General features: G+C 40.7%; 1 protein-coding gene across 7 annotated transcripts in view; it reads right to left on the bottom strand.

The window, feature by feature from the left end:
* r3hcc1l (R3H domain and coiled-coil containing 1-like) overlaps positions 1-15904 on the bottom strand; it is a 315233-nt gene that overhangs the window by 270777 nt on the left and 28552 nt on the right. Inside the window, exon 1 of one of the 7 annotated variants that reach the window (XM_073027036.1) lies at positions 2523-2614. The exons of the other annotated variants lie outside the window; for them this stretch is intronic. The gene's annotated coding sequence lies outside the window, so the exon portion shown is untranslated. Of the gene's footprint in view, positions 1-2522; positions 2615-15904 lie in introns of those variants that run through there. 7 annotated transcript variants of the gene reach the window in all.

Below are 15904 nucleotides of genomic sequence, written 5' to 3'. Positions count from 1 at the left end.
ATGAGTCCTATGTCCATTCAGAAATCTCATGGCAGAAGGGAAAAAAACTGTTCCTAAAATGCATCTTTAAAGTGGATCTTTAGGCTTCTCTATCTCCTCCCTGAGAGTGTTATTGAGTCATAGAAAACTACAGCACAGAAACAAGCCCTTCAGCCCATCTAGTCCATGCCAAACCATTTAAACTGTCTAGTCCCATTGACTGACATCTGGACATGAGCTCTCCATATCCCTCCCATCCATGTACCTATCCAAACTTCTCTTAAATGTTGAAATTGAAATTGTATCCACCACTTGCATTGGCAGCTCATTCCACACTCTCACCAACCCGAGTGAAGAATTTTTCACTCACGTTCCCCTTAACCTTTTCAGCTTTCATCCTTAACACATGATCTCTAGTTGTAGTCTCATGCAACTTGAGTGGAAAGACCTATCTATACCCCTCATAAATCTGTATACCTCTATCAAATCTGCCCTCATCTTCTATGTTCTATGGAGTAAAGTTTTAACCTATTCAATGTTTCCTTATAATTCAGGTCCTCCAGCCCCAGCAACATCCTTGTAAATTTTCTCTGTACTCTTTCCATCTTACTTCCATCTTTCCTGTAAGGCAGGTGACCAAGACTGCACACAGTACTCCAAATTAGGCCTCATCAACACTTTATAAAACTTCAACATAAAATCCCAATTTCTGTACTCAGTATTTTGATCTATAAAGCCCAATGTGCCAAAAGCTTTCTTTATGACTTTATCTATTTGTGGCGTCACTTTCAATGAATTATGTATCTGTATTCCCAGATCCCTTTGTTCTACCATGCCCCTGTGTGCCCTACTTCTCACTGTGTAAGATCTACCCTGGCTGGTCCTCCCAATGTGCAACACCTCATATTTGTCTGCTTTAATTCCATCTGCCATTTTTCAGTCCATTTTTTACAGCCAGTCCAGAACCCGCAAGCTTTGATCATCTTCCTTGCTGTCCACAATACTCCCAAACTTGATGTCACCCGAAAATTTACTGATCAAGTTAACCACATTATCATCCAGATCACTGATCTAGATGACTTACAACAATGGACCAATCCCTGTGGCAGTCCACTAATCACATGCCTCCAGTCAGAAAGGCATCGATCTACTACCATTTTCTGGCTTCTCCCACAAAGCCAATGTCCAATCCAAATTACTACCTCTTCTTGAATGTCAAGCAACGGAACCTTCTTGAACAACTTCCCTTGGGGGACCTTGTCAATTGTCTTGCTGAAGTCCACATAGACAACATCCACTGCTTTGCCTTATCAACTTTTCTGGTAACTTCCTCAAAAAACTCTATCAGATTGGTTAGACATGACCTACCGAGCACAAGGCCATGCTATCTGTCCCTAATCTGTCCATTCCTATCCAAATACTCAAATATCCTGTCCCTTAGAATACCTTCTAATAACTTACTCCTGAATACATTTGACAAACTCTATCTCATCTAGTCCTTTTACAGTATGGGAGTCCCAGTCAGTATGTGTAAAGTTAAAATCATCTACTATTCTGTTCACAACCTTCTGTTTCTTGTAGCAGTTAGCGACCTCTCTACAAATTTGTTCCCTTAAATCCCATGGATTATTGACTGGTCCATAATATAGCCCCAATAACATGGTCACACCTTTCTTAAACCTCAGTTCCATTCATAAAGCCTCACTAGATGAGTTCTTCAGTCTGTCCTGCCTGAGCACTGCCACAACACTCTCCCTGACTAGTAATGCCATCCCTTTCCTTTTAACCCCCCCTCCACTCTATCACAACTAAAACAACAGAACCCTGGAATATTGACCTGCCCCTCCTGCAACCGTCTAATCTGCCTTTCACACAATACTTCTTGCATTGAAATATAGGCAACGCAAAACATTCATCCCACCGTGCTCACCTTTTGAGTCCTAACTTTGTCTGAGGTCTTAAAAAAATGTCTCCACACCCATTCCATTAACTATTCTGGCATTCTGACTCCCATCCCCCTGTAACTCTAGCTTAACCCACCCCAACCCCCATGCAGTACTAGCAAACCTCTCTCATATTAGTCTCTCACCAGTGTAGGTGCAAACCATCTCTTCTGTACAGGTTCCTTCTTCCTTAGAAGACAGCCCAATGATCCAAAAAATCAAGGCCTCTGTCCTACACCAACTCCTTAGCCATGTGATAAACTGTATGAGCTTCTTATTTCTGGCCTCACTGGCACGTGACACAGGGAGCAATCCTGAGATCACAATCCAGAATGTCCTGTCCTTTAACTTACTGTAACATCTAACCCATTGAACTCATTTTGCAGAACCATGCCTTTCTTCCTACTTGTGTCATTAGCAACTATATGGACCACAAGTTTTGGCTGCTCACCCTCCCACTTAAGAATGCTGAGGACTCAATCCAAGATGTCCAGGACCCTGGCAACTAGGAGGCAATATATCATCCAGGAATCTTGACCTCATCCACAGAAGCCCCTTTCAGTTCCCCTAACCATTGAATCCCCTATCACCACAGCTTACCTCTTCTCCCCATTTCCATCAGAGCCACAGAATCAGACCCAGTGCCAGGGACTGACTGCTGTGATTTTTCTCTGCTTGATCATCCTGTCCAGCAGTACCCGAAGTGGTATACCTGTTTATAAGGGGGATAGCTATAAGTGTACTCTGTACTGGCTGTTTAACCCTTTCACCCTCCTGACTGTCATCCAGTTTCCTGTGTGCTACACCTTAGGTGTAACTACCTCTTTATATGTCCTGTCTATCACCCCTTCAGCCTCCCAATTGATCCAGAGTTCATCCATTTCCAGCTCCAGCTCCGTAATGCAGAGTATTAGAAGCTGCAGCTGGATGCACTTCTTGCAGGTGAAGTCACCAAGGACACTGGAGGTCTTCCTGCCTTCCCATAACCTGCAAAAGAAGCATTCAACTCTCCTGCCTGGCATCTCTACTGCTCTAACTGTGCAATAATAAAGAAGGAAACAATTAATAAACAGAAAAAAAATCTACCTACAGCTTTTCACCTTCTCCCACTCAGGCCTCTCCTTGCTGGTCTCAAAGAGCTAAAGCCTCAAATCCCCACTCTAACACCGTCCACTCCAACAAAGGTCCCTCTCCTTGCCCCCACCTTATTTTTATTTGTCCTGGCTAATGAACCATGATCTCTGATGGCCACTGTTCAAACAAAAAAACTCCCGCAAAGCGCTGCTTTTTAATGTACACTTTCCAACCCGCTCCCAATCTCTGACTGGTTGCTGTTCAAACATAGTAAACGGCAAGTCCTGTGTGGTGAGGGTCCTTAATGATGGACCTTTTTTGAGGCATTACGAAGGCTAGATAGCCAAAATAGTTTGAATCTTCCACGGTCACAGTATCCTCACTTAAATTTAACTTAAGTTCCGTCTGGATGCATTTTTTTCTGACAGGTTTCTACAGAAACAATTACTTTGAAACTAACTGGTTTTCTTTTTAAATGGACCATACTAACAAAGATTCTTTCTAAAGAAATCAACTCCAGATTAAAGATAAAATGAAGCTGAATTTGTTCTGAGCCAAAGGTCAAAGGTTTCTCCTTCCTGAGATGTTACATTACATTTACACTACTCTTCCCAAAGCTGTATCTTTAGGCAGACAATACAATGTCTGCAAGCACAGCAGGCTTGACAACAGTATCTAGATTAGATTTATTTTGTCACATGTACATCGAAACATAGTGAAAAGAGGGTGGAGCTTAGGAGGATGATGGCACCTAACAGCGACTCCTTTGCTTGCAGCAAACAACTCTATTTCTATCTTTAATATCTCTATTTTTCCTTTTCAGGGTTCTTTTGAAGACCCTGACCTGGAGTTACATGCTGACTTCGGTCCTTTGTGGAAATGGGATCCGGTCTCGAGGTCTCAGGATTGGTCGTTTTTCAATATGCCAAGGACGTGGCCTAGAAGACTAGCGCACCTTCAGGGTGCCGGAGTTTCATGGTTCTGGAGGCAGGCAGATTCGAGATCATTGCTTGCTGTTGCTTATGCCTGGGTGGGGGGAGCTGGAGGGGGCTTTGGGGTTCTAACATTTAACTGTTATTCATTCTTTGGGGCACCCCTCTTTTATTGGGATGTTTGCAAAGAAAAAGAATTTCAGAAGGTATATTGTATACATTTCTCTGATATTAAATGTACCTAGTGAAATACATTGCCTGCATCATTGTTTTGTAATGTGCTGGGGGCAGCCGACAAGTGTCACACGTGTCTGGTGCCAACGTAACATGCCCACAACTTACTAAGCCTAGATCATATGTCCTAGGGATGAGGCAGAAAACACATGCTATTATAAGGTGAACATACAAACAGCGGCGGAATTAAACCCCAATTAGTGTTCACTGGCACTGCATAGTAATTGATTTATCCTGCTGTTTTAAGACTATTGAACAGTTCCCAAGAACAGTAAGATAGAATTTTGACCTCACAATCTATCTCCCTAAGTATGTTTAACTGCACTGCACTTTCTTTCTAACTGTAACACTTTATTCTGCATTCTGTTATTGTTTTATCTTGTATTGTTCAACAAAGATCAACTTTATTTGTCTTGTACATGTACTAGGAACTTGCTATGGTGTGTTGGTCAGGGTACAAAATGCAACACAAAAAACAATCAATAATTATAAAGTATGAAGAATTATATAAAAATAAAGTTAGAAGCTAAAGTGTGTGTGTATATGTAAATAAATACCAGCATGTATTTACAAAGTAAACAGTATTAGTACGACACTATTACAGCCCAGGGCATCAGAATTCAATTCCGGTGACCTCTGTAAGCGAGTTTGCACATTCCTTCCCATATGCACATAGGTTTCCTCTGAGGGTTCTGGTTTTGCCCCACAGTCCAAAGACCTACTGGTTAGTTGGTTAACTGGTCATTGTAAATTGTCCTGTGATTACACCAAGGTTAAACTGATGGGTTGCTGGGTGGCGTGGCTCAGTGGGCTGGAAGGGCCTGTTCCGTGCTGTATTTCTAAATAAGTTAGTGGTTTAAAGTCTCTACAGCACACTGACAGATTAACTAGAATGACTGACTAGATCAACTGCCTTGGGGAAATGACATCTTTAAAAGGGTATAAGTTTTTTGTTTTAATAGCCCCGTAAGTGCTTTCCAGAAGGGGGCTTATGGAGAAGGTAGTTGTAATGAAGTGATCTGTATAAACGGTTTGTAATGCAAGTTTGGTACATGTGACAATTTACCATATCCTTATATTTAAAAATAGCCCAACAGTGAACAGCTGATCCGACATGACCTTTTTCCAAATGTGAGATCCTCTCTTTTTGTCAACCAAGTATCCACCTCTATCCACCTGCTACATCCTCTGCAATCCTTCGAGCTCAATTCAAATTCCTAACATCCTAAAGACAGTCACTGAGTAATTTTATTGATTCACCACAAGGTGAAAATATGAAAAATTGTGACATTAAAAATAACAGCAAAAATAAACATATTGCAAACTTCTAGTGACGAGAAGGAATTAAATTTAAGAGAGTTGCTGCAATTAGCACACTGATATAATGCAAAAGACCGTAAGCCAAAAAAGACTTTTATATTTTTCATCCTCAATGGCATTGTTTGCTCAAGTTCAAGATGGAACCTATGAGGGGAGAAAACCCTTTGGCTAAAGGTCATTGCCAAACAGCATCATCAGCAAAGCCATCTTTAAAACAAACACAAATTCTTTAAAAAGTGCAATTATTTGATGTTGGCAAGAGGAATGTAAGAAAAGCTAAGGCAGAACAGGACATAGTTACTAACATCAGGCTATTTCTGCTTGAAGGTAGTGTGAAAAAGGAAAGCCCCAAACTGAAATACTTATACTTTCCCTTGATTAAGTGTCAAGAATTTCTCTGCTGACGTTCCAGTTCAACACTGAAAATACTTTACACATACTGACTATACCCTGAGGGGAGAAACCATCAAATCAGGTATTATTCTAGTAATGTGGAGAAGATGGGTAAAGCAAATATTGTACATGAATTGCACCTTTATGCAGCTAGTACACAACAAATGCCATGTCTTCTACATATCACCTCACATAAATCTGCTGGAAGCACCTTAATGCATTTCAATGCATGAAAAGATACTTATCTTCAATCACACCATATTCAAATTATTTTTCAAAATATTTTGTATTTTTTGCAATACTGAGTAAGATCCACACAAGCTCACCCTATATCTCTATGAAGTCATAAATCCTGCTGATAAAAATATTCTGAATTTAGGGAACAATCTATTAGTTATCTGTGCAATCTTACAACTGGAAAATATATATGCATATCTCCAAAGTGATCTTGTCTCGAAATGACAGTAATCCAATCAATATCTAAACCCTGTACAGCAAAATCCTTTTTAAATCCACGGTCCAGTCACATGGATGAAGCAAATGCTTTATGTTGTGAGGAAAGCAGGGGACTAACACGAATCATCCAGACAGAAGCTGAGTTTAGCTTGAATTTACAGAAGTGACAACGGTGGTGGTTTAACAATTAAATTCTCTGACCAATAATCCAGAGGCTCAGACCAATATTCCAGTGCCCCAAATTCAAATCCCACCATGGCAGCTGTAAAATTTAAATTCAATTTAAATCTGGAATTTGGAACAAACTAATTTCAGTCAATATGACCAGTACTGCATTGCTAATAATTATATGGTTCAGTAATTTTTTTTGTCCTTATCCAATCTGGCTTATATGGGGCTACAGACCTACTACGACAGCAAACTTGTAACTACCGTACAGTCCACACATACCGTATACTGAAACAGGCTCACTAATAACCTGCTTACTGATTCCTAGTTTAGTTTTTACTCCCATTACAGCTTTGGCCCAAAGTGATTGCTCTTCAGATCAAGGTGGAATTTGACAAGGGGTGGGATCAAGCAAATCGGTAAAACCAGACATCAAGGGGAGAACTCTCCAATGGCTGGTGTCCTACCTTGCACAAAATGGTTGCTATTATTAAAGGTCAATCACCCCAGGCCCCAAATATCACTGCAGAGTCTAACTTAGGACAGTGTGCTTGGCCCACATATCTTCCGCTGTTTCTTTAATGAACTTCCTTCTATCATAAGCAGTAATGATTACTAATGACTGTGCAATGCTAAATTCCACTCACAACCCCCCCACATATAAATCACCCTTTGCTTGGTGCCACAGACTTAAAACCATATCCAGGTACAGTATATGCAGGTAAACGACACAGAACTGCCAGAAAATAGCAAGCCTTATCCTTGAACTCAATAGCGTTACAATTACTCAGTTCCTCATCATCAGTGGGTTCACCATTGGTACTAAACTCCACTGGACAAGCTGCAGTGATGAAGAGATAAAGATAAGCTTTATTTGTCACATGCAAAATGAAATATACAGAGAAATATACAGTTTACATCAATGATTAACAGAGTCGGAGGATGTGCAGATCACGAGTGTCGCCATGCTTCTGGCGTCAACATATCAAGCCTACCACTTACTAACTGTAACTCGCATGTCTTTTAGTAATGTGGGAGGAAACTGGATCACCCAGAGAAAACAGACATGGTCACAAGCACGTACAAACTCCTTACAGACAGCAGTGGTAATTAAACACAAATTGCGGTCACTCTAAAGTGTTATGTTAACCACTACAGTGCTACCCAGTACTGCTGCACAGTGATACAGTGACTATGAGAACAGGTCAGAGGCTGGGTAAGTAACTCACCTCCTGATACCCAAAGCCTTTCTAATGGTTACACAAGAGTCATTCTGATGAATACCCTCTGATGAATTTGGTGAATTCATCTCCAAATCTCCAAGAAGTTCAACGCCACCAAAGACAAGGAAGCGCACTTCACTGTAACTTTTCAACCAAATATGAACTGCAGTTATTCAACTGGGCCACGTTGAGACCTCTTCCACAAAGATGAGAAAAAGCTCTGCCCAAAGGTCAGCCTCCAGCTGTACCCCATCCAAACTGAGAAATACATCACTGTTATTGAGTTGCACAGCAATACAGCACAGATGCAGGCTCTTTGGCTCAATGAGTCAATGCCAACCATGGTGTCCAGCCACCTAGTCCCATTTTCCAGCATTCAGCCCATATCCTTCTAAGCCCTGCCCCTCATGTACCTTCTTAAATTATACTATTGTGCCTGTCTCAACCACTTCCTCTGGCAGCTCATTCCACATACTCTCCACCCTCTGCTTGAAAAAGCTGCCCATCTGGTCCCTTTTAAACCTTTCTCCTCTCACCCCAAATGTATGGCTCCTAGATTTGGTTTCCCCTGCCCTGGAGAAAAATTGTAACCATCTATCTATCCTTCCATTAATTTTAATCATATCCTGTAGTGTAAGGTCTCACCTCATTCTCCTCCATTGCAGAAAATAAAGACCTAGCTTAGCCAACTCGGACCTTCTATTCCAGACACATGCAGTTTAAGTATGGTTTTCCAACAACAGGTTAACTAAAACAGCACACAATATAGTTCTTTCATCGTTACTGCATGTAATTCCTGGATTTCCTTGACCAACAGAACAGCACAAGTATCTTCACCACAAGGACTGCAGCGGTTTAAGAGCGGTTTATCACCACCTGCTTGAGGGCAGTCAGGGATGTGCAATAAATGCTGGCTTTGTCAATGATGCTCGCATCTTGGGAAAAAATTGCTACTTGACTCTTAGGAACACCTTGAGCAAGAGCAAATTTCATAGCCAGAGGCAACACAAGGAAAGGACATCCAACTTAAACAAGTAGCAGCATCAAGCTTGTGTTTTTATGACTACGTTTTGATACTACACAGAATCCACTTCACAATGCAGCAAGCTAAAGGCTGAAGTCACATTACAAGTGCACTGATGTTCTATATATAAAAGTGTACAGCAGCAGAATGATTTTAATAATACTTGGATTGGTGAAGGTTAAGAGATAACCTATGAAAGGATTTCCTAGATAATTAAATTTTTCAATAGATGTTTCGGTATTTCAACATTACGACAGCACTACATAAAAACCTTTGGTGTGCGCAACAATAGCCTGAAATCATAAATTTAAATATCGGCAAAAGATCCAGATCGAGGCTTCCTTCTCTCAGGGTCTACCCAAAAATGCTAAAAGCTGATAATTGTTTTTTAAAAAGGAGTTAACAGGTAATTGAGGATGAGAGGTTACAGGTTAACCTAGGTATGTCTACTCCTTTTTGGAATACTACAGCATGGACAGGCACTTTGGCCTATTGAGTCCATGTCAACCTACATTTGCTGCCTCAGTAAAGCATCCAGCATAATCAGCTGATAAGTTCTTGATTAGTAAGGGTGTCGAAGGTTACAGGGAGAAGGTAGATCAATGGGGTTGAGGGGGGACATAACCAGACATGATCGAATGACAGAGCAGACTCAGTAGCCAGAATGGCCTAGTTCTGCTCCTATGTCTTATGGTTTAAGGACTCCAGAAATTCTCTCTTTTTCCTACACCCCCATGAGATCCTGCTGTTATAAGACTACTGAAAGGTTTCCTAGTATGATAAAATGGACTCTTAAATTCACAATCTACCTTGTATTCTTTTGTTTCCCCTCATACTACCTCAATGCACTGGTATAATGCAAAACAAAGTTTTTCACTGTGACAATAGTGTACACTGTACATGACAATAATACACAAAGCACCTGAGTACCTGTCCTTTAAAGTTTTGATTCTACTGTCCAACTTCAATTTTAATAAATGAGCACAAGAAAATTAGGAACTGATTATAAATAGTGTGTTTGACACCCTCAGAGTGCAATACAATTAAAATCATTACTGTTTTGTGAGAGCAGTTACCAACAGCTTCTGTTAAAGTGGAGACACAAGTAGCTTTCATTATAAATGCTGTGAAACCCAACACAAGTTGTGCAAGCAGAACCTCAAAAATAACAGTACAGTACAACAAGAAACTGGAACACCGGGAGATCACTGGACTTCTCTTCAGCAAACCAGACCTCATTGAGAGGTCAGCAGTGGAAAGGATGAGCAGCTTCAATTTCTGGGGTGTCAAAATCTCGGAAGATCTATCGTAAGCCCAGCACGTTGATGCAATCCCAGAAAAGGAGTGCCAGCACCTGTGCTTCATTAGAAGCTTGAGGAGATTTGGTATGTCACCAAAGATTCTATCAGATTTCTACAGAGGATTCTCATGGAGAGCATTCTGACTGGTTGCATCCCAAAGACTCCAAAGCACAGGTCATAAGAGGTTGCAGAGGTTTGTTGGCTCAACCAATTCCATCACAAGTATAATCTTACCCACCACTACAGTATTTATTTTTGTAATTTATAGTAATTTTGTCTTTGCACTGTACTGGGGCATAAAACTACAAATTTCACATCATATAAGTCAGCGATAAGTCTGGTTCCTGAACAGCATTTGCAATCATTTCAACACACATATGTCCCTTGGCTCAGCTTTGTAGGGTCCGAAAGCAGAAAATATTAAGCCTTCTAAACATAAACCAAAGGGCAAACTTCCCCAACAAAGCAATCCTCCAACTTGCCGATTTCAAAACAATAGCCACTGCAATCCACACCTGTAACTTCCCTTTGGGAGTTGTGATTTTGAACTGTCTGTAAAACCTGGTGTTTTTGTGGTATCCTAAAGGATTTGGTGAACTGGACTCTTGAGAAAGCAGGTACAGCCATGGTGGGCATTGCTGGAGTGGACCAGGCTGGACTGAAGCGCCGGAGGCTGAGCCCAAGAGAGAAAAATGAACAAGAGGTATAGCTGACTTAAGGACTGAGCCAGATTAAAAAGATTAAGACATCAAGGCTGAGGACAAAGGAGAAACTGGTGTTCAGCTCACTACTCCATGAGGTTTTACTTGCCTCAGTGCTAAACTGACTTTGCAGCTGTGGCCTACTGCCATCAGCTTTTACATTCAGCGCTGTATTGACTCTGTGGCTGTAGATTCAACTTACAGGACTTCTGTGTATTATTTCTTTACTTTTTTATGTTTTGTATGATTTGCTCTTTTGCTGCACGTTGGATATTTGACAGTCTTTGTTACGTGTTTTTTCATAAATTCTATTGTGTTTCTTTGTGGCTACCTGCAAGAAGATGAATCTGAAGGTTGTACATGACATACATACTTCGATAACAAACGTACTTTGAACTTGAACATTTTTGAATCCAGTTCGGAGTTGGGATCTAGAGTTATAACAACTCCTGTCTCAGATTTGGTTGCCAAAGAAAAAAAAACGTTGAGTACGTTAGGGATGTTATTTGATTTAAAACTATTACCCAAAGCTCAGGTGAGGGGCTGATACGCATTTAATGCCAAAAGTTGCTGTCCAAGGCACAATGGACAGTCAATGACCTTGTGAAAGTGTTGCAATGGAATAGTGCACTAGCGCTCAATGCCCATGGATTCAATGGAACAGATGCAAAGCAAATCCGCAGCTGATATTTAGTGATAATAATGACAAGTGCAAATTCTATTTAAACAAAATGTTAATGATTTTCAATCATTCTTCAGGCACACTGAAAATTAAATGTAACAAGTGCAGACTTGAAATCCTTCAGGTTGTGAATTGTTTCAAGATTTAGAAATATTATATACATAGATTTTGTCATTTTATTCCATTTGTCTTCGGCACTCGAATCCTTAATTGAATTCAATACCAACCACCCACTCCCCCCAACTTTAATTCATTCTGCCTCTCAGTGCTACTGTTTTAAGTACCTAATCAAAGGCATCCTGTCATGGACATCCTGTTTGTTTGACTCTCAGATGCCCTGGTCCTGTCACTATGCCATTATCAGCTTTCCCTTTTAGATAATCAGCAGTCAAAATTATTTTGAGGCAATATTAAGTAAAAACAGTTGCACTAAGATACACCACTTTAGCAAAAACAGTTTTTTTTCCCACAAATTCAAAAATGGCAAAATACAAAGGGTCCACTTCAAAATTAATTACTCATTATGTACATGGCAGGCCAGGATAATTTGATGCTGATTGGAGTTCCTGCAGGTAATATGGTTGCGCCATAACTCCAGAGACCCACGTCTGACTCCAGTCTCTGGTGTTACCTAAGTGGCTTTTGCAGTTTGCTCAGGGTTTCCAAAGGTATCCTAGTTGGCAGGTCAATAGAGTACTGTACTTCACCTTGGTGGGTGATTAAATCAAAGAGGAGATAATGGGCAAGTGAGAGAGAACAGATTATGGGGAAATAAGCAGGTGATTAGAATTGCTTTGAGACCTGACAGAAACTCCAATAAGTCATATGACCTCCTATCAAAGAAATATTGAAGTATGTTAAGTTTCACAGATATGAAGCAACACTGGATGACAGGACAAAGATTTTGCTCAAGGATTATTGTGTTTATCAGAAAGGAAGGAAGAGGAAACATCTTTTTTAAATTTATTCATTTATGGGATGTGGGTGCTACCAGCTAAGCCAGCATTTATTGCCCATCCCTAGTTGCCCTTGAGAAGGTGGTGATGAGTTGCCTTCTTGAAGCACTGCAATTCTTGAAGTGTAGGTACACCCACAGTGCTGACAGGGAGGGAATTTCATGATTTTGACCAGGCAACAATGAAGGAATGGCGAAATGTTTCCAAGTCAGGATGGTGAGTGACTTTGAGGGGAGTTCCAAGTGGTGGTGTTCCCAGGTTTCTGCTGTTCTTGTCCTTCTAGATGGTAGTGGTCGTGGGTCTGGAAGATACTGCCTTAGGAACTTTGGTGTGTTGTTGCAGAGCATCTTGCAGATAGTGCACACTGCTGCAACTGTTTGTTGATTGGGCACCCAGTTTGGAAGGGCGCAGGGCGTAAGGAGGATCTCCTGGTGGGCTTGCTCCTGGGCCTGGCCAATATGGCCATTCAAGGGTCTGGGCGGCAGAAAGAGGAGGGCGCTGCCCGGTTGACTGCCTGCCCCTTTTCTGAGGATACGTCTGTGCCCCGCTGTCCTTGGAGAGTAAGCATGCAGTTGCAATGAGTACAGTGGGGCACTTTTGGGAGTGGAGGCCCCCCCCCCCGGGGTATTGACTGTTTTATTGATGGTAGTAACCATATTTTGAGTGTACTTACTGTCTTGTAAATATTGAATGTCTACATCTTGTGTATATGTGTTATAATTAAACTTTTATAGTTTTGTAAGAAAAACATTCGTCAATGGTGGGGGGATTGGATGCTTGTGGAGAGGGTACCAATCAACTGGCTGCCTCGTACTGGACGGGGACCATTTTCCTTGCCCAAACATTTTACAACATGTGTTAATATGTCTCACATTTTCAAATGTTCAGTACGCTTCCCTCTCACCACCTCCACAACACTATTCAACAACTAAAAGGCCATAATAAAGCATAGGGGCAGAATTAGTCATTCGGCCCAAGAAGCCTCCTTCAACATTCCATCACAGCTGATTTATTATCCCTCTCAACCCCATACTCCTGCCTACTCTTTTTGATGCCCTTACTAAACAAAAGTCTATTAACCTCTGCTTAAATATACCCAATGACTTGGCTACCACAGCTGTCTGTGGCAATGAATTCCATAGATTCATCACGCTCAGCTAAAGAAATTACTCCTCATCCCTGTTCTAAAGGGACATTCTTTTATTCTGAGGCTGTGCTCTCTGGTCCTATACTGCACCAGCTAGTGTCCAGTATAGGCTCAAACATTGCAATACACAAAAAAATGCCCTTACTGAAATTGGACCTCAAGGATGGTAGTGCTTTAGAGCACTTTATGCCATTTCTTTTTAAACTCGAGTTGTGCACTTTAGATCAATAAGCTTATGTGATTTAGCACAGCCTCACACCAAGCACTCACAACACTTGCCTCTGCACGTCATGTTACTAAAAATCTGTAACACTAGAATGGCAGGAAGTTACCACTGCAACGAGAGCCTGATAAATCTGTTCGATATCCCCAAAAGAATTTTCTGTTAAGCGAGTTAATATTATTTCAGCAGAAAAGGTTAATTGAGGTGTTAGTTAAAAAAAACCAACAAGCAGTAAATTAATCTTACAGCAGCAATTTTGATCTGCACAATTTCAAAATAATTGGGACTGTGTATTTCTTTACAAAGTTAAGTTTAATATCCAGTTACATTTTTAGAGGTCAAAATGGTAGTTATATATAAATAAATGAAAAGAGCAATTCAAGATAAAACTAATAACAGTTGAATGAATATGCCAGAGGGGTACAAGTGACAACTCTCAAAGATTCCAGTCCATCAAATATTTAAACTATATATTTTTTAATATGTAAAGTTAATTTACCTTCAGTCGTACCTCCAAAATGCATGGCTTTATAAAATTTAAACCAACTGCTGCAGGAGGACATGTGACTTTTTTTTAACCTACAATCCTGAAAACAAAACAGGAACAATCTCCAAAAAGGCAGTCAGTAATCATTTTATCTTGCATACTGCAGTAACCAAATATTGCCTTTCTGCAGTTATTTTCCTCCTGTTCCTGTCCCTGCTACATTCCACTTATATTGTGTTAAACAGGTGCTATTGAGCGGATGACAACCCAGGTTCAAAGAGGTCAAAGGCAAAATAATATTTATGAACAAAGTACATATATGTTACCATATACAACCTTTAGATTGTTTTTTTGCATTTACAGAAAAATAAAGAAATAACATAGAAATTATGAAAATCTATACATATGACTGACAACCAGATGTGCAAAAGAAGACAAATTGTGCAAATAAAAAGCAGAATAATACTGAGAGAATGAGTGGAAGGATCCTTCAAAGTGAGTCTGTGGATCAAAGAATTACTTCAGTGCAAAGGTAAAAGGTTATCCATGCTGGTTCAGAAGCCTGGTGGCTGTAGGGTAACAAATGTTCCTGAACCTGCTGGTGTGTGTGCCTCCTGTCCGGGCAGTGCTCCATGTAAATACGCACAATGGTGGGGTAGATTTTCTATTTGATCGTCTTGGCTCTATCCACCACTTTCTGCAGCCTTTTCCATTCCTAGCCATTGTCGTGTTTCCATACCAGACTGTGATGCAATCAAAAGTTGAGAAGGTACAGGCACTAATCCTTTACTTTCGGTACAAAGGAGGCTGTGTGGTCAGTAGGCAACATTGGAAGCATATAGGTTTATTGAAAAAGATGCCACAGCTCCAAGGAATAAAAGCAAAATGAATACACTCTACAAAAGAAACTACAAATAAAAAAGGAAAGGTAAAAGTTGTCAAGAAAATTAGGAGAACTTCAAAATGAAATGAGAATATGCCGCAGAAATGGAGCCAATCGACTTCACCAAGGGTGGTTATGATCCGGGCAAGTTGATTTTGTGCAAGTTTCAGCAAGCTGAACACCAGAAAAGCCAAACCTGGGAAATACATGAACAAGTCTTCAGCAGAGTCACGAAAAAAAAACATATTTTTGGAAGTGGATGTCAATGCCCATACTTCCCTCTCTGTTATACACATGCTCCACCCTACTTGTCAAGATTCTGTGCAATGGGCCTATGAGTGTTGCCTACTCAACAATATCTCAGTTCAGTGGTCCATACATGTGAGGGTTTAATTAATGAGGGTGGAGAGACTGAGGGAAGCCACAGAAAAAGGAAGAAATAAAATTAAGGCAAGTCATAAGCTAAGTGTGACTGACATTTACTTCAGCAGGGATTGACAATTAGAAATCGGGAATCAGTTCAAAAACATGCAGTTATGTTCCTACATTCATACTAGTGCTCAACAGTGCTCCTGATGCCATTACAGCTCAGGGTGTTCTGAAGTTTGGAATTCAAATGGTTTCCTCCCATACTGGTTAGTAGGTTGATTTGACTTTGTAAATTGTCCTGTGATTAGGCTAGGGTTAAATAGGTGAGTTGCTGGGCAGCACCTCTTGAAGGGCTAAAAGGGCCTGTTCCCACTGCACCTCTAAACAGGGGTTACCAACCTGGGGTCCA

The sequence above is a fragment of the Hemitrygon akajei genome, chromosome 23 (assembly GCF_048418815.1).
Source record: "Hemitrygon akajei chromosome 23, sHemAka1.3, whole genome shotgun sequence".
Taxonomy (NCBI): domain Eukaryota; kingdom Metazoa; phylum Chordata; class Chondrichthyes; order Myliobatiformes; family Dasyatidae; genus Hemitrygon; species Hemitrygon akajei.
Note: the sequence above shows the minus strand (reverse complement) of the source record. Positions and strands in the feature narration are given on the sequence as shown.